The 21,636-nt window shown below is 45.9% G+C and overlaps 1 protein-coding gene across 2 annotated transcripts in view; it reads left to right on the forward strand.

The window, feature by feature from the left end:
- The first annotated feature begins 15,678 nt into the window (after positions 1 to 15,678).
- acsl1a (acyl-CoA synthetase long chain family member 1a) overlaps positions 15,679 to 21,636 on the forward strand; it is a 295,407-nt gene continuing 289,449 nt past the window's right edge. Inside the window, exon 1 of one of the 2 annotated variants that reach the window (XM_038805668.1) lies at positions 15,679 to 16,121. The gene's annotated coding sequence lies outside the window, so the exon portion shown is untranslated. The remainder of the gene's footprint in view (positions 16,122 to 21,636) is intronic. The other variant, XM_038805664.1, reaches the window with a different exon arrangement.

The following is a 21,636-nucleotide window of genomic DNA, read 5'->3' on the forward strand; positions in this document are numbered from 1 at the left end:
TGTCCGGCCTTGGAGAGGTTTTGGAAGGGGGTGGCGGGAACTTTGTCGGAAGTGGTTGGGTCTAGGGTCAAGCCGGGCTGGGGGCTTGGGATCTTTGCGGTAGCTTCGGAGCCGGGAGTGCAGGAGGCGAGAGAGGCCGGCATTCTGGCCTTTGCGTCTCTAGTAGCCCGGCGCAGGATTCTGTTAGTGGAGGGATACGTGGCCCCCGAGTTCGGAGGCCTGGATCAACGACATGGCTGGGTTCATCAAGTTGGAGAGGATGAAGTTTGCCCTGATGGGGTCGGTACAGGGGTTCTTTCGGCGGTGGCAGCCCTTTCTCAACTTCCTGGCGAAGGGGTAGAGAGTGGTCGGTCTCAGCAGCAACCTGGCCAGGGAGGGGTTTGGGGATGGTTAGGGGGTTTGTTTTTGCGGCAGTGGGTTTGCTATGTTGTTATTTTCTTCTTGTATTGCTGTTGGTATTTTGTTATTATTTATTTTGGGGGGTTAGTTCCTTTCTTGTGTTGGTGTGGAAATACGCCTTGTTTGTTTTAAATTGTAGGGAGAAAATTTGTTATTGAAAAACTTGAATAAAAATTATTTTTTTTAAAACCCTGTCTTTCTTCAGTCATGTTGGGATTGGGTGACTCAAATAACCAATGAAAACAGCATTAAGTCCCTAAGCCTTTCCTCATAAGATCTTCCCTCCATACCAGGCAACACCTTGGTAAATCTCCTCTGCACCCTTTCCAATGCTTCCAAATCCTGCCTATAATGCGGCGACCTGAACTGCACGCAATACTCCAAAAGCAGCCGCACCAGAGTTTTGTATAGCTGCAACATGACCTCATGGCTCCGAAACTCAATCCCTCTACCAATAAAAGCTAACATACCGCACGCCTTCTTAACAACCCTCTCAATCTGGGTGGCAACTTTCAGGGATCTATGTACATGGACACCGAGATCTTTCTTCTCATCCACACTACCAAGAATCTTACCATTAGCCCAGTACTCGGTCTTCCTGTTATTCCTTCCAAAATGAATCACCTCACACTTTTCTGCATTAAACTCCATTTGCCACCTGTCAGCCCAGCTCTGCAGCTTATCTATGTCCCTCTGTAACTTGTAACATCCTTCCGCGCCGTCCACAACTCCACCTACTTTAGTGTCATCTGCAAATTTACTCACCCATCCTTCTACGCCCTCCTCCAGGTCATTTATAAAAATGACAAACAGCAGCGGCCCCAAAACAGATCTTTGTGGTACACCACTAGCAACTGGACTCCAGTCTGAACATTTCCCATCAACCACCACCCTTTGTCTTCTTCCAGCTAGCCAATTTCTGACCCAAACTGCTAAATCACCCTGAATCCCATGCCTCCGTATTTTCTACAATAGCCTACCATGGGGAACCTTATCAAACGCTTTACTGAAATCCATATACACCACATCAACTGCTTTACCCTCATCCACCTGTTTGGTCACCTTCTCAAAGAACTCAATAAGGTTTGTGAGGCACGACCTACCCTTCACAAAACCATGTTGACTATCTCTAATCAAATTGTTCATTTCCAGATGATTACACATCCTATCTCTTATAAACCTTTCCAATACTTTGCCCACAACAGAAGTAAGGCTCACTGGTCTATAGTTACCGGGGTTGTCTCTACTCCCCTTCTTGAACAAGGGGACAACATTTGCTATCCTCCAGTCTTCTGGCACTATTCCTGTAGACAAAGATGACGTAAAGATCAAAGCCAAATGCTCAGCAATCTCCTCCCTAGCTTCCCAGAGAATCCTAGGATAAATACCATCCGGCCCAGGGGACTTATCTATTTTAACACTTTCCAGAATCGCTAACACCTCCTCCTTATGAACCTCAAGCCCTTCTAGTCTAGTAGCCTGTATCTCAGTATTCTCCTCGACAACATTGTCTTTTTCCTGTGTGAATACTGATGAAAAATATTCATTTAGCGTCTCTCCTATCTCCTCGGACTCCATGCACAACTTCCCACTACTGTCCTTGACTGGCCCTACTCTTACCCTAGTCATTCTTTTATTCCTGACATATCTGTAGAAAGCTTTAGGGTTATCCTTGATCCTACCTGCCAAAGACGTCTCATGTCCCCTCCTGGCTCTTCTTAGCTCTCTCTTTAGATTCTTCCTAGCTAACTTGTAACTCTCGAGCGCCCGAACTGAACCTTCACGTCTCATCTTTACATAAGCCTCCTTCTTCCTCTTGACAAGTGTTTCAACTGCTTTAGTAAACCACAGTTCCCTTGCTCGACCACTTCCTCCCTGCCTGACAGGTACATACTTGTCAAGGACACGCAGTAGCTGTTCCTTGAACATGCTCCACATTTCCATTGTGCCCATCCCCTGCAGTTTTCCTCTCCAGCCAATGCATCCTAAGTCTTGCCACAGGAACACCCAGGAAATGGATTATGCCTGGTTTATTTTCTCCTGGTTTGGTAAACCGTGGTTTACCAAAGAAGTGGAATCTCTTGTTAAGAGGAAGAAGGAGGCCTATGTGAAGATGAGGCGTGAAGTTTCAGTTGGGGCGCTTGATAGTTACAAGGAAGCGAGGAAGGATCTAAAGAGAGCTGAGACGAGCAAGGAGGGGACATGAGAAGTCTTTGGCAGGTAGGATCAAGGAAAACCCAAAAGCTTTCTATAGGTATGTCAGGAATAAAAGAATGACTAGGGTAAGAGTAGGGCCAGTCAAGGACAGTGGTGGGAAGTTGTGTGTGGAGGCTGAGGAGATAAGCGAGATACTAAATGAATACTTTTCGTCAGTATTCACTCAAGAAAAAGATAATATTGTGGAGGAGAATGCTGAGACCCAGGCTATTAGAATAGATGGCATTGAGGTGCGTAGGGAAGAAGTGTTGGCAATTCTGGACAAGGTGAAAATAGACAAGTCCCCGGGGCCGGATGGGATTTATCCTAGGATTCTCTGGGAAGCCAGGGAAGAGATTGCTGAGCCTTTGGCTTTGATTTTTAGGTCATCATTGGCTACAGGAATAGTGCCAGAGGACTGGAGGATAGCAAATGTGGTCCCTTTGTTCAAGAAGGGGAGTAGAGATAACCCCGGTAACTATAGGCCGGTGAGCCTAACGTCTGTGGTGGGTAAAGTCTTGGAGAGGATTATAAAAGATACGATTTATAATCATCTAGATAGGAATAATATGATTAGGGACAGTCAGCATGGTTTTGTGAAGGGTAGGTCATGCCTCACAAACCTTATCGAGTTCTTTGAGAAGGTGACTGAACAGGTAGACGAGGGTAGAGCAGTTGATGTGGTGTATATGGATTTCAGTAAAGCGTTTGATAAGGTTCCCCACGGTCGGCTATTGCAGAAAATACGGAGGCTGGGGATTGAGGGTGATTTAGAGATGTGGATCAGAAATTGGCTAGTTGAAAGAAGACAGAGAGTGGTAGTTGATGGGAAATGTTCAGAATGGAGTTCAGTTACGAGTGGCGTACCACAAGGATCTGTTCTGGGGCCGTTGCTGTTTGTCATTTTTATAAATGACCTAGAGGAGGGCGCAGAAGGATGGGTGAGTAAATTTGCAGACGACACTAAAGTCGGTGGAGTTGTAGACAGTGCGGAAGGATGTTGCAGGTTACAAAGGGACATAGATAAGCTGCAGAGCTGGGCTGAGAGGTGGCAAATGGAGTTTAATGTGGAGAAGTGTGAGGTGATTCACTTTGGAAAGAATAACAGAAATGCGGAATATTTGGCTAATGGTAAAATTCTTGGTAGTGTGGATGAGCAGAGGGATCTCGGTGTCCATGTACATAGATCCCTGAAAGTTGCCACCCAGGTTGATAGGGTTGTGAAGAAGGCCTATGGTGTGTTGGCCTTTATTGGTAGAGGGATTGAGTTCCGGAGCCATGAGGTCATGTTGCAGTTGTACAAAACTCTAGTACGGCCGCATTTGGTGTATTGCGTACAGTTCTGGTCGCCTCATTATAGGAAGGACGTGGAAGCTTTGGAACGGGTGCAGAGGAGATTTACCAGGATGTTGCCTGGTATGGAGGGAAAATCTTATGAGGAAAGGCTGATGGACTTGAGGTTGTTTTCGTTAGAGAGAAGAAGGTTAAGAGGTGACTTAATAGAGGCATACAAAATGATCAGAGGGTTAGATAGGGTGGACAGCGAGAGCCTTCTCCCGCGGATGGAGGTGGCTAGCACGAGGGGACATAGCCTTAAATTGAGGGGTAATAGATATAGGACAGAGGTCAGAGGTGGGTTTTTTACGCAAAGAGTGGTGAGGCCGTGGAATGCCCTACCTGCAACAGTAGTGAACACGCCAACATTGAGGGCATTTAAAAATTTATTGGATAAGCATATGGATGATAAGGGCATAGTGTAGGTTAGATGGCCTTTAGATTTTTTCCATGTCGGTGCAACATCGAGGGCCGAAGGGCCTGTACTGCGCTGTATCGTTCTATGTTCTATGTATGGGAAATGTCCCACATTTGGGAGATTTTTTATTTGTTGATCTTGACGGAGGGAGAGACCGGATCTTGTCCTGGGCATTGGTAAAGGACTTGAGTCTTCTTGAGGTTGAGGCGTGGCTCGGAGATTCTCTTCTGAAGAGTGGAGATGGCGATGTCATCTGTGTACTGAAGTTCCATGAACGATGTCAGTGTCGCTTTCTTCGTGGATTACAATTGGGAGAGGTTGAAAAGTTTTCCGTCTATCCTGTAGATGATGTCCCACTGGGAAGCTTGCTCTTGGAAGGTGAAAGATGGTGGAGATGAAGATGGAGAAAAGGGTGGGGGCAATGACACATTCCTGTTTGACTCCAATCTTGACCGGAAAGTTTTCTCTTTTATTACCGTGGTGAGGAATGTCATTTTGAATTTTGTCATGGATGAGTCGGAGGATGTTGATGAATTTCTCTGGACAACCGGCTTTGACAGAGTCTTTCATCGCACATCCCGACTGACTGAGTCAAAGCCTTGGTCAGATCGATGAAGGCCATGTACAGTGGTTGATGTTGCTCCTGGTATTTCTCTTGAAGTTGCCGAGCAGGGAAAATCATGTCCGCTGGTCCATGGTTTGGTTGGAAGCCACACTGGCTTTCTGGAAGGATTTGTTCAGAGACTGCGAGAGGACGATAGCAAGGATTCGGGTGATGATCATCCCAGGGATTGAGAGTAGGGAGATTCCTCGGTATTTTCCACAGTCCTCTTTGTCTCCTTTCTTGAAAATGGTGGCAATGATGGCATCCTGAGGTCAGCGGGAATTTCTTCTGTGTCCCACATTTTCTTATTTTTTTAGAAAATATTTTATTGAAGCATTTGTAATTTTCACAGTTTTACCAATTTAACATTTCTTAAACGAACGGGCCGACAAACGCTACAACATTAAAATAACATAACCTACTACCCCCCCCCCCCCCCCCCCCCGCTCTATCTCCTGATTACCCTTATATTAAGTTCGCTGTCCTTGTCTTACACTACCATGCCCCCCCCCCCCCCTTACTGCTGACGTTCAATTTCCCTTAAAGAAGTCGATGAACGGCTGCCACCTCCGGGCGAACCCCTGGGTTGAACCTCTCAAGGCAAACTTAAGTTTTTCCAGACTGAGAAACCCTGTCATGTCACTGACCCACACTCCTGACTTTGGAGGCTCCGAGTCCCTCCATCCCAGCAAAATCTATCTCCGGGACACCAGGGAGGAGAAGGCCAGAACATCGGCCTCCCTCCCCCCTCTGGGCCCCCGGATCGTCCGATACCCCAAATATTGCAATTTCCGGACTCGGAGTCACCCTCTGACATGATGTCTGCAAATCCCTGCCAGAATCCCCTCAACTTCGGACACGCCCAGAACATATGTGCATGATTCGCCGGGCTTCCCCCAAAGAGTCTGCACCTATCCTCCACTTCCTCAAAAAACCTACTCACCCGGGCCACAGTCATATATGAGCCCTATGAACCACCTTGAACTGGATCAGGCTAAGCCTGGCACACAACGAGGATGAATAAACTCTCCTCAATGCCTTTTCCTATATTCCAACTTCCAACTCCCCTCCCAACTTTTCCTCCCACTTCCTCTTCACCTCCCCGTTTGGGACCCTTTCCCACTCCATCAATTCCTTATATATCTCCAAGACCCTCCCCTCCCCAACTCCCGTTTTTGACATCACCTTATCCTGTAGTCCTCTCAGTGGGAGGCGAGGAGAGCTTGGAACCTGCCTCCGAACAAAGTCCTGTACCTGCAGGTACCGAACTCTGTTCCCACCCAGCAACTCAAACTCCTCCTCCAATGCCTCCAGGCTCGGGAAACCCTCCACAATGAAGAGATCATCAAATCTCTCAATCCCTGCCTGCTGCCACCTCCTAAAGCCCCCATCCGGCACCCCAGGAACAAAACAGCGATTATCACAAATTGGTGACCACACTGACGCCCCCTCCAATCCCATGTGCTGTTTCCATTGTCCCCACACCCTCAGAACTGCCATCACCACCGGGCTTGTGGAGTACACAGCCAGCAAGAACGGCAGGGGCGCTGTTAATAAAGCCTCCAAGCTCATGCCCTTATAAGATGCCGCCTCTACTTGCTCCCAACCCGACCACTCCCCCACTACCCACTTCCTGACCATCGATATGTCGGCCGCCCAGTAATAGTTAATAAAACGCGGGAGGGCCAAGCCGTGACCCTGTTCCAGGCGTGCCTTCTTCACCCTCGGGGGTTATACCAGCCCACACAAAACCCGAGATCACCACATTCATTTTCCTAAAAAAAGGCCTTCGGGACAAAAATCGGGAGACATTGAAAAAAGAACAGCAGCCTTGGGAGAACTGTCATCTTCACCGTCTGCATCCTCCCCGCCAGTGTCAGCGGGAGCATGTCCGACCTGCGGAAATCCCTTTTCATCTGATCGACCGCTTTGCCCAGATTTAACTTGTGAAGCTGCCCCCAATCCTTAGCCACCTGAATCCCCAAATACCTGAAACTCCTCCCCACCACTTTAAACGGTAACTCCGTCAAACTCCTTTCCTGCCCTGTGCCTGAATCGCAAACACCTCGCTCTTTCCCATATTTGGCTTGTAGCCTGAAAAACACCCAAATTCTTCCAGTGCCTCCATAATTCCAGCCATCTCCTCAACGGGTCTATGATATAAAGGAGTAAATTGTCCACGTAGAGCGAGACCCTATGCTCCACCCCCCCCTCTCACTATCCCCCGCCAGACATTCGATGACTGAAGGGCCATTGCCAAGGGCTCTATGGCCAGGGCAAACAGCAGTGGGAGAGCAGACATCCTTGACTTGTACCCCTACAAAGACTAAAATATTCTGACCGGACCCGGTTGGTTCTTACATTCGCCACCGGAGCCTGGTATAGCAACTGGACCCAATCCACAAATCCCTGCCCGAACCCAAACCTGCCTAGCATATCCCATAGGTACTTCCACTCCACCCGGTCAAAGGCCTTTTCTGCATCCATGGCTACTACCACCTCAACCGTGCGCCCCTTTGCTGGCATCATTATAACATTTAAGAGCCATCTAATGTTGGACGTCAGGTGCCTATCCTTCACAAATCCCGTCTGAAGCTCCTCGATTACCTCCGAGACACAGTCCTCTATCCGTGTGGCCAAAACCTTTGCCAGTAATTTAGCGTCTATGTTCAAAAGCTGTAAAGCTCTCTGGGTCCTTATCCCGCTTCAAAATTAGAAAGATCGATGCTTGTGAGGACGTTGGGGGAGCACTCCAAACTCCTTAGACTCATTAATAGCCTTACCAGGAGTGGCCCCAGTAACCCAGAAAACTTTTTGTTGAACTCCACCAGGTATCCATCAGGTCCCGAGGCCTTACCGGATTGCATCATCCGCAATCCGTCTATCACCTCCCTGATCCCAATTGGGCCCCTCAGGCCTTCCACGAGCTCCTCATCTACATTCGGAACTTTAACCCTCATCCGGAGACTCCGCATCTGTCCCACATTTTCAGCAGCAGCTGATGGAGATAGAACATAGACATAGAACAGTACAGCACAGAACAGGCCCTTCGGCCCTCAATGTTGTGCCGAGCAATGATCACCCCACTCAAACCCACGTATCCACCCTATACCCGTAACCCAACAACCCCCCCTTAACCTTACTTTTTAGGACACTATGGGCAATTTAGCATGGCCAATCCACCTAACCCGCACATCTTTGGACTGTGGGAGGAAACCGGAGCACCCGGAGGAAACCCACGCACACACGGGGAGGACGTGCAGACTCCACACAGACAGTGACCCAGCCGGGAATCGAACCTGGGACCCTGGAGCTGTGAAGCATTTATGCTAACCACCATGCTACCGTGCTGATGACGTGATCTCTTCTCCAAGATTGAAAATCCTGGGCGACACGGTAGCACAGTGGTTAGCACTGTTGCTTCACAGTGCCAGGGAACCGGGTTCAATTCCCAGCTTTGGTCACTGTCTGTATGGATTCTGCACGTTCACCCTGTGTCTGCGTGGGTTTCCTCCGGGTGCTCCGGTTTCCTCCCACAAGTCCCAAAAGACGTGCTTGTAAGGTGATTTGGACATTCTGAATTCTCCCTCAGTGTAACTGAACAGGTGCCGGAGTGTGGTGACTAGAGGATTTTCACAGTAACTTCATTGCAATGATAATGTAAGCCTACTTGTGGCAATAATAAAGATTATTATAAATCGTCGCTGCAGTCCCGTCCACTCCTGCAGCTTTTCCATTCTTTGTGTGTTTAATGGTGGCTTTGACTTCATCCACACTTGTGGGAGTCCAAGATCATCTTTGATGGGGGGTTGGGGGATCTCCGTAAACATGTCCTCACCTATGGTTGTATCACAGTTGAGGAGTTATTTGAAGCGTTCTCCATCAAAGGCTGATGTTTTCTTTGTTTCCCAAGAGGGTTCCGTCTGGACTCCGCACCAGTTTGTGACCTGATGTATTGGGTCCATATGTTGCCTCGGTGGTACTGAAGAAGCCCCTGGTGACATACTTGTCAGCAAGGAGTTGTAACTCCCTAGTTTTCTCAGTCCACCATTGGTTCTTGATTTCCCTTGTTCCTACTTGTACCTCTGCTTTGGCTAATTGATGTGCTCTTCTCTGTCTTCTTGGTTATGTCATTTGCCAGAGGTGGAGAGCTTTCCTCTTCTTGTGGTTGTGATCTTGGATGGTGTGGTTGTTCTCTTTGAACCAGTCTTGGTGTTTTCTGTTATTGTAGCTGAAGGTTTCTTTACAGCTTGAGATGACAATGTCGATCATGTGCCAGTGCTTTCATCATAGATGTCTCCAGGAAATCTTGAACTTGTCTTTTTAGTGGAAGTGAATTAGCGATATGTTGGTTGTTCGCGCATTTGGTGAGCAAGAGAACCCTGTTGGAGTTGCAATTCCCAACTTCTTCCTTTCCAGATTTGGGAGTCCTTTCCAACCCTGGTGGTGAAGTCCCCAAGGAGTATGATCTTATCTTCCTTAGGAATGTTGGAGAGTATGGTGTCCAGGGTGGAGTAGAAGCCTTCTTTGGACTCATCATTGGCATCAAGGGTTGGAGCATAGCACTCACAATCATTGCCTTCTGGTTCTCGGCAAATTGTAGATGGAGAGTCATAAAGCCCATGTTGAAGCCGATAGAGAGCTCAGAGTTGGTTGATGGCAAAATCAATCCCAAATGTCCTGGGATGATCCTGGGGGTTTCCTCTCCAAAAATAAGTTGTAACCACCACAATCTTCCTTTACCATCCTTCGCCTGCTCTTTGGGTCTCTTGCAGGGCAGTGACACCAATGTTGAAGTACCTGGGTTCATGGGCAACAAGGGCAGTTCTCCATTCCAGTCGATTGTTTTGTTCATTATCCATGAGGGTCCATACATTCCAGGTTCTGAAATTCAGTTTAACTTTGATTTTCTGACTGCAGGTAGATGAGCCTGCTGGATGAAGTTTTACAGCCAGGTTGGGGATAGAACTGATTATTTTTAGGGCACCTTTTCCATCCCTTTCCCCATACAAGGTGAGCAGAGTGTATCCTGAAGAGGGCTGCTCAGTTTTGAAGGAAGCTGCCCAAATGCTCTCCTGTTCCTATTCCAAGAGTGAGACATCTGAAACAAACTCCACCACCAACATGCCAGTCCGAAGATGGGGAATTCCAGATCTCATGGTCTTGCCACGTTAAAGCACAACAGGTTTGTTTTGAATCACTAGCTTTCGGAGCGCAGCTCCTTCCTCAGATAAAGTACAGATTAACCTTGTCCTTTAGAATTTTCTTCAATAGTTTCCCTACCACTGATGTAAGACTCACTGGTCTGCAATTACCTGGTTTATCTCTATCACCTTTCTTGAAAAGTGGAACACCATAAGCTGTCCTCCAGTACTCTGGTACCTCTCCTGTGGCCAGAGAAGAATTAAAAATTTGGGTCAGGCCCCTGCAACATCGGGGCGGCACAGTAGTTAGCACTGCTGTATTACAGCACTGAGGACCCAGATTCGATCCCGGCCCCGGGTCACTGTCCGTGTGGAGTTTGCACATTCTCCACGTGTTTGCGTGGGTCTCACCCCCACAACCCAAAGATGTTCAGGGTAGATGGATTGGCCATGCTAAATTGTCCCTTAATTGGAAAAAAATAAATTGGGTACTACAAATTTCTATGAAAAAAAGAGGCCCCTGCAACTTCCTCCCTTGTCTTCCACCGCAGCCAGGAATACAACTCATCCAGACCTGGGTGTTTGCCCACTTTTAAGCCTGCCAAAATCTCCAGTACCTCCTCACTCCCTGTGTCAAACTGCTTAAGAACCTCACAGTCCCTCTGCCTGAATTCTGCACCACATCCTTCTTCTCCAAAGTGAAGGCAGATGTGAAGTACCCATTTAAGACCCTACCAATGTCAGCCGGCTAGCCACACACATGTTATGGGCCAGGGTTTAGAGGACCCCAAAGTGTATCATGGAGTTCACCTGACCCACAACTTTTAATAGATTGTGATATGGGGAGCACGTGACCCACTCTACAGGTGTGGTACAGCAGAAATGGAAAAGTTTTTTTTAAAGCAAAACAATGTTTATTCTATGAACTCAAGTTAATCTTTTAAAAACATATTGAACATCTTAGCAACCATCAATTCAAATACAACCCCCAAAGACTACAACACTAAGTAATCCTTAATAACTTCCCAAACAACATCCAGAAGACAAAAGAAACACCTTTTAACAGAAGCACATTAGGTTTACATTCACTACTGAGAACATTTATAATTCTGAATTCACCAAATGATCAAGAGATAGTCTTTTGATTGCAGAGAGATCAACAATGCACCTGCTCTCTCTGGCTACATCTCCAACACTGAAAACGAAACTAAAACACACCCTGCAGCAAACAGCCTAAAACAAAAGTAAAAAGCTGACAGACAGCCCAGCCCCACCCACACTCTGACATCACTGATAAACACCCATTCCTTAAAGGTACATTTCTTAAACACACATTTCTTAAAGGTACTCTCACATGACACACATTACCCACTTGGTATCTAATTGGTCCTACTCTTTCTCTGGTTCTCCTCTTCCCCTTGATATACTTATGTAACATCTTGAGATTTTCCCTAATTTTATCCACTCCCTCTTTATTCTCCAAATTGCTTTATTGAGTTCCCCCTGCAATTTCTATACTCCACAAGGCAGGTTGATCCCTTTGTACCTTTTAAAAGCCTCTACTTTCCTTCCTTTCTAGACCTGAATATTCCTAGATATCCAGGGTTCTCTGGACTTGTTGCTCCTGCATTTCACCCTAAAGGGAAAATGTTGGACCTGTACTCTCGCCAAATCCATTCCGTGCTGTCCCTTTAAATGCACAGTAAGAAGTCTTACAACACCAGATATTTAAGAGGGTAGGAGCAGTGGGCAGCACGATGGTGCAGTGGTTAGCACTGCTGTCTCACGGCGCCGAGGACCCGGGTTCGATTCTAGCCCCGGGTCACTGTCCATGTGGAGTTTGGACATTATCCCTGTGTTTGCGTGGGTCTCACCCCCCACAACCCAAAAAGATGTGCAGGGTAGGTCAATTGGCCATGCAAAGTTGCCCTTGATTGGAAAAAAAAAATTGGGTACTCCAAATTTATTTTTTTAAAAGGGGGTCGGAGCAGAGATAAGGAGGCAAGACGAAAATAATTGGACTTAAAAAAAAAGATAAGAATTTTCTAATTGTGGTGTTGCTTTGGAGCCAATTTAGCTCGCTGAGCATACCGGTGAATAGGGAAACGGACTTGGTGGAATAAGCGTATGGGAAGCAGAATTTTAGATGGCCTTGAGTTTATAAGGGTAGAATGTGAAATTCTGGCCAGCAGTGTCAAGGTGGAGCATAGGAAGTAGGAGCAGGCCATTCGGCCCCTCAGGCCTGCTTCTCCATTCAACTAGATCATGTTGACCTTCTACCTCAATGTCATTTACTGCCATTATTCCCATATTCCTTGACATCTTAATTTCTAGAAATATAATAATCTCGGTCTTGAACATACTCAATGACTGAGCTTCCACAGCCCTCTGGGGTGCAGAATTCCAAAGATTCACCACCTGCAGAGTGAAGGCAACCTTCCTCATCTCAATTCAGATGGCCTACTCCTTATTCTGAGACTGTGTTCTCTGTTTCTAAGCCTCCTCCAGCTGGAGGAATCATCCTTTTTGCATCAAGCCCAGTCTCCTCAAACTCTCCTCATAGGGCAATCCCAGGAATCAGTCTGGTGAACCTTCCCTGCACATCCTCTGTGGAAAGTATATCCTTCCCTAGGTCAGGAGACCAAAACTGTGCACAATACTCCAGGTGCGGTCTCACCAAGGGTCTATACAACTGCTTCTTTACTCTAGTACTCAAATAAAAGTCAACATAGTCTTTGCCTTCCTAATTTTTCTTTTGACAACACTTTCCAAAATTGTGACTTATATCACCTTAAATCACAAGGGCAGCAAATGCATGGGAATACCACCACCTGCAAGTTCCCCCCCAAGTCAAACACTATCCTGATTTGAAAATATATTGATGTTCTTTCACTGTTGCTGGATCAAATTCCTGGAACTCATTTCCTAACAGCACTGTAAGTGTTCCTTTCACATATAGACTGCAGCAGTTCAAAAAGGTGGCTCACCACTACAAGGTCAATTACGGATCAGCAATAAGTGCTGTCCTAGACCAGTGACGTCTACATCCCATAGATGAATAAATACATTTTACAGATTCTTATTGCACCTACGTGTTAGATTTCAGTGACTCATGAGCAAGAACTCCCAAGCACCTTTGGACATCAATACCTCCCTATCTCTCAGCATTTAAGAAATCCTCATATTTGTTTTTCCTACCATAGTGGATAGATAACTTCACATTTGTCTGCATTATATTCTATCTGCCATGTTCCTTCCCATTCACTTAATCTGTCTAAGTCCCCTTGAAGCCTCTTTGCATCCTCCTCACAACTCACATTCGCAGCAAGTTTTGTGTCATCAGTAAAATTGGAAATATTACATTTGGTCCCCACATCCAGAACATTGAATTGATTGTGAATAGTTGGATCCCAAGCATTGATCCATGCGGTACCCCACTATTTGCAGCCTGTCAACCTGAGAATGACCCGTTTATTCCTTTTCTGTTTTTGCTGCCTTTAACCAATCCTCTATCCATGTCAGTATACGACCCCCAATCCCATGTGCTCCAATTTTGTTTCCTAACCTCCTGTGTGGGATCTAAAATTCTTAGATTTAGATTTATTGTCACGTACGTTCCATACATGATTTTTTAAAAAAAGTCTTCTAAATATCCAAATGCACTATATCCACGGATTCCTCCTTATTTTTTTCTGCTAGTTATGGTATCAAAAAATTCTAAAGTCCAATCCTATCATTATTTTCTAAGTATCCAGTTATCACATTCTTGACAATAGATTCTAGCAACTTCCTTACTACAGATGTAAGACCACAAGAAATAGGAACAGTAGTTGGCCATTCGGCCCCTCAAGCCATTCAATAGCATCATGATTGATCCGACATTCCTCATGTCCATTTTCCTGCCCTTTCTCTATAACCCTTGATTTCAGGCGAATTCTTTGTTTGCTCTCTCCGTCCTTTCTTAAAAGGTGGGGTAACATTCGCTACCTTCCAAATGGCAGGAACTGTTCCAGAATATATAGAATTTTGGAAGATGAACACCAATGCATCCACTATCTCAACAGCCACATCATTCAATAACTTAAAGATGTAAATCATCAGGTTCAGGAGATTTAGCAACTTTAAGTCCCATTTTTGTTTTGCTCATCCAGTTCTGAATGTCAAACAAAAGTACGCTAATTTAGCAACAGTGGAGTCGTCCATGGACTGCTTCACTTGTTTACTTTGAATGATGCACCTCTTTTCTATTTTCATCCAATTCACTATTGTCACTCACCCTTCCTCTACTGCAACATTAAATTCATCCTATTTTTTTATGAAGGCACATATAAAGTATTCAATACCTCAGTCAAGCCGCTGTCTCTGCTAAAGGATTTCATTTATTGCTCTTCATCAACCTCATCATTCCTTTAACTACCCATTTTACTTTTTATCTTGATGATAGATTTTTGGATTCGCTTTTGTGCTGTAGGTTAATTTACTGCTTCTTCACAGCGTCCGAGACCCAGGTTCAATTCCCGGCTTGGGTCACTGTCTGTGCGGAGTCTGCACGTTCTCCGTGTCTCCAAGTGCTCCAGTTTCCTCCCACAAGTTCCGAAACATGTGCTGTTGGGTGAATTGGACGTTCTGAATTTTCACTCAGTGTACTCGAACAGGCGCCGGAGTATGGTGACTAGGGGATTTTCACAATATTTCATTGCATTGTTAATGTAAGCTTACCTGTGACACTAATAAAGATTACTATAACTCTCACGTTGCCTTTCTTATATTCTTTTCCATCTTAAATGTTTGTAATGGGGCTTGTTTCTGTTGTTTAATTCGCATTAGTCATAAATCTTTTATTTAATATTCATTCATTTCTTCCTCCCACCGTTCAAAGTGCATTTTAGGTGGATTGGCTATTCTAAATTGCCCCCTAGTGTCCTAAGGTTAGGTAGGGTTACAGGGATAGGGGTGGGGGAGTGGGCATTGGTGGGGTGCTCTTTTGGAGGGTTGGTGCAGACTTGACGAACTGAATGGACTCCTTCTGCACTGTATGCATTCTATGATTCTAGGGCACTCTAAATTTGGGTGGCCCTGTCTTTCCTCTTTATGGGAGTATGCTTGACTTGGACCCAAACTATTTCTGCACTGAAGGCCTGCAATTTACTATTTTCTTGGCCATCCTCTGCTTCCACTCCACCCAAGCTTGGTCCCTTCACAAATCACTGAAATTGGCTCTTTTCCAGTTGGGTGTTTTTCACCTTTGGATTATTGTCCCCTTCCACAAATCCTTTCAATCTAATTATGGAGGATTATCAGTCCCCAAAGGAGTCCTCCCAATCAAATACGTTTTATTTGCCCTAGTTTATTCCTCCAAATCGGATGCAAAGCTTAATTTCGGCTGGACTACAAACGCCCTAATTGATGCAATATTGGAAGGCGGCACCTGCGGAAAATGGTTCATTTTATTACAGGGTCCAGAATGAGAATGTTTGAATTGCTTCCTCAGTGGGGCAAGAGGCAGCAGATGGCACAACCCTCCCTGACACACAAACGAAAAAGCGCTTCCCCTTTTCTGCTCTCACCAAACGGAAATCTATAGTATTAAAGCGGGCATGCGCAACCTTACCCTCTAAATTCGTACCGTTATTGTCGACACCAGAAACGTTGCGTTTGTCAAATGAAGCCCGCGACTCGACACTCTTGCATCGTAGCCATGCAAAGAGACAGTTAGAACAGAGAATTAAGTCAGTCAAGGGGACCGTTTGGAGATATGGGGTGCCGGGACCGCGCGGAATCCTCCCTTTGCGCCCAGGCTGAAGGAGCAAAGCGATTGGTTGCAGCTGCCTGGGAAACTCAGTAAAGAGCTCGGGAGGCTGAAGCCTAACGTGGACACATGGTGGTGGAGGAAGAGGTGACGAAGCGGGGTTCCAGTCAGCAAAGGTCTTATCTGGGATTTCCCTGCCTTCTTCATTCCCTCAAAAAAAAAGAAACACTTTGCAATTCAGGAGTAAAGTCACCGTCGACAAGGCCGGAGTGAAAGGTTTGCTACATCTTTTCCCGGTAGCGCGCGCGCTCTCTCTCTCTGCGCGCGCTCCTCCTCCTGCCGCTTCCGTCCAGCCCGCCCGGGAATACACGGCGAAGCCGGCCGGCCGCGCATGTGCGCTGCAGCTGAGTGACGTAGCGTTCTCAGCGCATTGTTGCTAAATGTATCCGAGTGGATTGATGGAATGTGAAGAAATGAAATGTTTCTTTCTCAGAAGTACAGTAGTAACATTCTCGTCCCCACCATTTCGAGAGGCGGCCCTTCTTCCCCTCACAGCGCCCTGTAAAGATGTAGTGCAGTAGCAGCAGCATAGGCGGCACATCAAACCCGGGACTGTTGGACCGGACCGTCTGTGAACCCTCGCCTGAGAAAATCCCACTCGCCCAAGAGGAAACCTTTCTCATTCCCTTACCCCCCCCCCCCCCCCCCCAATCCGGCGTTATCCCTGAATGTTGATAGCTCTCTGATTCTCTTTAATGGGCATGTAAGATTTTTTTAAAATCGCAACGTTTTCATTTTACGTTTACTTTAAATATACATCCCCAAATATTTTGGTTTAATTTGAGGTGAAATTGTAGGTTTACTTTAGGCCTTGTGAATAACGTTTTCGATGGTCCCTTAACCGCCTGTAAGACGAAACAGCCATTGAAATGCGAGGTAGCTTGCATCTGGACCACGTTGGGATTGATTTCGTCTTGGTTTGTTTTACCCCTGTAACTGCTGCCCTCCACAACAACAACCTACATTTATATAGCCTACTAAATACTTCCAATGTGATTCACAGGAGCATTAACAGACAACATTTGCCATTAAAGCTCATGTTAGGATACATGACTAAAAGCTTAGTCAAATTGAGAGGATTTTGAGGAACTAGTTAAAGGAAGGGACAAGAAAAAAGTTAGTGACGAGACAGCTGAAGGCACAACTGGCAAAGGAAATCGAGGATGGACGATAATTACATTTAAGTGGCATCTTGACAAATACATGAATAGGATGGGAATAGAGGGATACGGACGCAGGAAATGTAGAAAATTGTAGTTTAGTCAGGCAGCATGGTTGGCACGGGCTTGGAGGGCCAAAGGGCCTGTTCCTCTGCTGTACTTTTCTTTGTTCATTGAGACCTGAATTGTAAAAGCGCTGGGACCTTGGAAGGTTGTAGGGTGGAAGGAGGTTATCGTGACGGTGTGGATTTGAATATAAGAATACAATTTTTAAGTCAAGGTGTTGCCAAGGGAGCCCATGTAGATAGGCAAGTGCAGGGGTGATTGGTGAGAGGGGCATGCTGCGCTTTATAATTTGATTTATTATTGTATACAGTGAAAAGTATTGTTTCTTGCATGGTGTACAAACAATGCATACCATACAAAAGGAAAGGAAGGAGAGACTGCAGAATATAATGTTAGTTATATCAAGGTGTAGAGAAAAGATCAACTTAATACGAGGTAGGTCCATTCAAAGTCTGATGGCAGTAGGGAAGAAGCTGTTCTTGAGTCAGTTGGTACATGTGCTATACTTTTCTATGTTCTATGACCTCAAACTTTGGTATCTTTTTCCTGACGGAAGAAGGTGAAAGAGAGTATGTCTGGGGTGCATGGGTCCTTAATTGTGCTGGCTGCCTTTCTGAGGCAGTGGGAATTATAGATAGAGTCAATGGATGGGAGGCTGGTTTGCGTGATGGACTGGGCTACATTCACAACCTTTTGTAGTTTCCTGCGGTCTTGGGCAGAGCAGGCTCCATACTAAGCTGATGCAACCAGAAAGAATGCTTTCTATGATGCATCTGTAGAAGTTGGTGAGGGTCGTAGCTGACATGCCAAATTTCCTTAGTCTTCTGAGAAAGTAGAGTCGTTGGTGGGGTTTCTTAACTATAGTGTCGGCATGCGGGGGACCAGGACAGGCTGTTGCTGACCTGTACACCTTAAAACTTGAAGTCTCGACCCTTTCTACTTCGTTCCCCTTGATGGAGACAGGGGCATGTACTCTAATATGCTTCCTGAAGTCGATGACAATTGTTGCTTGTTATGTTCCCTCTTTAATTGGCTCTGGTTATGGCGGTTAATATGGTCGCCGTCCTTAATTCTAATTATGCTTGCTCAAGAGTCGCAAGGTATCTTTTCGATACCGCCACAAGGTTCAAAACTGAATACTGATCAAAGACTCGATACACCAGTTAATAAGTTTCAAATCAATGCTCATTTATTTACACACGCTGTCAATTATACTCATGCGCAAACTCTACCAACTAAACTATCACTACTACTAAAGCCTATACTTAGCTTCGGGCACCCACTCAGTCAGAGGAACAATGGCCGTTGTCCGGTTCTGAGGCTGCTGGGGTCGAGCTGGTACGGAATAGTAGCTAGGAGCGTCTATCTCGTAGCGTGCGTTGACTTTGGACTTGTTTGTTCTGGTACAGCTGCTAGGCAGGTCTCTCGTCGCTGAGAGCCAAGGCCAAGAAGAACGATTTTCTCTTGGGGGCTTCTTCTTATACCCAAAGGGGGCTTCGCACGCTTTTGGATGGTCCTTGAACTTGGTGCTAAATATTGGACCGTATCCTGATCATTGGTATCGATTTCCTTCAATAAAGGGTGGCTGCCCTGATTGCCGGCCCTAGGTGGCCGTTGGCCTGCTTGGTTCTAGTCTCCTCTGGCGCCGGGGTGTCTGCTTTAGTATCGTTACTTAAATGTTTCTCTTTTGTCCCCGGAGATGGTTCATTAGTATGCTAATGGTTTGGCAGTATCGGTCTTGCCTGGGAGCTGCAAACTCCAATCCACAGACAAACCTTGCACCTGCTTGCTTTCTCAGCATTGTCCATTTTCCCCTTCATTCTCTGCAAGTGTCCATTTTGTAATCGGGACGTGGCCACCCCAGGTGGCTACACAATCTCCTTCGTTTTGTTGACATTGAGGGAGAGATTATTGTCGTCGCACCAGTTGAGGATGATCGTGGAGGAATTGGGTAACAGAGCTTTGGGTGTGCAAAGTAGATCAAAGTTTGAATGGCTTCATTCGGTGCTTATACTCATTGAATTATCTTCACAGTTGAGTTTAAGTTTTCAACAAGGTTTTTTTTAAAAAATGTAGAGCACCCAATTAATTTTTTCAAATTAAGGGGCAATTTTAGCATGGCCAATGCACCTACCCTGCACATCTTTGGGTTGTAGGGTGAAACCCAAGCAAACACTGGGAGAATGTGCAAACTCCACACGGACAGTGACCCAGAATCGACCGTGGCCCTGTGAAGCAGCTGTGCTAACCACTGCGCTACCCTGCTGCCCCTGCAACAAGGATTTTGATGCAATTTGGCAACAGCATACCAGTGCAAGTCAGTGGGGGAAATGGTCATGGGCAAGCAAAACTTCGGATACAGGTGGCTGAATTTTGGATGAGTTGGAGTTTGGGGAGAAGAGAGTGGTGAAATTGAGTAGAGATGATGTTAGTGGGCATGAAGTAGGAGCAGCAATGGGCAGCATTGCCTAGGTGGAAACGCGATCTTGCCGATGGCTAGAATGTTTAAAGTGGACCCAATTGATCCCTTGGTTTTGTCCACTCTCTTGCTGTGTGGCAGAAAACAATTGTTTTGGTCTTCTGGAAAAAAAATTCTCATTCACAGAGATGTTGGCAAAACAATCGGGCAGCTTGGCCAAGATTGATGGGAGTGGCCGAGTGGGGATTAGCTCTGGAAAATTATTCTTTGCCCGTAGGCAGCACGTAGATGGGGGAAAATGTTGATGTAAATTTTTAATTTGAAGTCATTTTTAAAGATGCAAGTATTATTTTTGTATGATAGATTAAAATTCCATTGAAGAAATACGCTAACTGGGAAGCAGCACGCATATAGCAAACAGGCTGTCTGGCTGGTTTAGCACACTGGGCTAAATAGCTGGCTTTTAAAGCAGACCAAAGCAGGCCAGCAGCACGGTTCAATTCCCGTACTAGCCTCCCCAAACAGGTGCCGGAATGTGTCGACTAGGGGCTTTTCACAGTAACCTCATTTAAAACCTACTTGTGACAATAAGCGATTTTCATTTTCCATTGCTGTCAGTCCTGGGAAACAAGCACATCTGCTAAAGACGGACTGTTATTGTTTCAAATAATATCGTAAAATTTCAAGTTGTAAGATTCCACTTCAGTTTAGATTGCATATTATGCTACAATAGCAACAGCTTGCAACATTTTATATTGTGCCTTTAACCTAAAACAACCTAATACACTTCATAAGAGCAGAGTACAGCACGGAGCCACAGTGTTTGTTCTCTTATGGGATGTGGGTGAAGCTGGCAAAGCCAGCATTTCTTGTCCTTGCACTGGGTGGCTGTCTAGGAATCCCAGATCAAGGATAGCAGATTTACTTCCTGTTGGTGACCAAATGGGTTTTCACAACAATTGAGTTTATGGTCACCATAAACAATTGAGACCATCAGTGACTTGCAGATTTCATTCATTGACTAGAATGTCCTCCTATGGTGGGATTTGAACCCCTGCCCCCACAGAACTTACTTGGGCCCACTGGATTACTGGTCAAGGGTGACATTGCTGCTATACCACTGTCTCCTCTTATGAGGGATATTAAGCCAGATGACCCAAGAGCTTGGTGAAAGAGAGAGCTTTAAGGAGTGTAATAAAGGAGGAGAGATTTTAGGGAAGCAATTCCAGAGTTTTGGTCTGAGTCAGCTGAAAGCACAGCCACCAATCATGCAGTTTTGAAAATTGGGGATGCGAAAGGGACCAGAATTGGAAAAGCACAGAGGGTTGTAGGGCTGGATGGGATAGGTGGTAGGACGGTATAATACAATATATGGACTTGAAAACAAGTGTATATGAATGTTAAAACTGGGGCAGTGCTGAAATGGAGGCCAGTGTACAATAGTGAGCATGGGTGACTGGGGCTTGGTGCAAGATAGGATATGGCCAGCAGAATTTTGGATGAGCTCAAGTTTATGGAAGGTGGAAAATTGGAGACTGGACAGATGAGCATTCAAATAGGCAAAACTCAAATTACAAAGGCATGAATGAGGATTTCAGCAGCAAATCAGTTGAGGCAGTGGTGGAGACAAATGATGGTACAGAGGTGGAAATAGTCCGTCTCAGCGATGGAGCAGTTATATGGTCAGAAAATTTTCTGGGAGTCCGATATGGTGGCAAGAGGACGGCACAGTGGCACAGTAGTTAGCACTGCTGCCTACAGCGCTGTAGACCCGGATTCGATCCCGGCCCTGGGTCAATGGCCATGTGGAGTTTGCGCATTCTCCCCATGTTTGCATGGGTTTCAGCCCCATAACCCAAAAATGTGCAGGGTAGGTGGATTGGCCACGCTAAATTGCCCCTTAATTGGGAAAAAAAAGAGATGGCACCAAGGTTGTGAACAGTCTGGTTCAGCCTCAGACACTGGCCATGGCGAGGCATTGAGTTAGTGGCCAGGCGTTGTATTCTGGAGTAAAGCCAACGGCTTCAGTCTTCCCAATATATAATTTTGTTGGATGAACTTTTTAGCTCATGCAATACTGGATATT

This window comes from Scyliorhinus canicula, chromosome 8 (assembly GCF_902713615.1).
Source record: "Scyliorhinus canicula chromosome 8, sScyCan1.1, whole genome shotgun sequence".
In the NCBI taxonomy this organism is placed as follows: domain Eukaryota; kingdom Metazoa; phylum Chordata; class Chondrichthyes; order Carcharhiniformes; family Scyliorhinidae; genus Scyliorhinus; species Scyliorhinus canicula.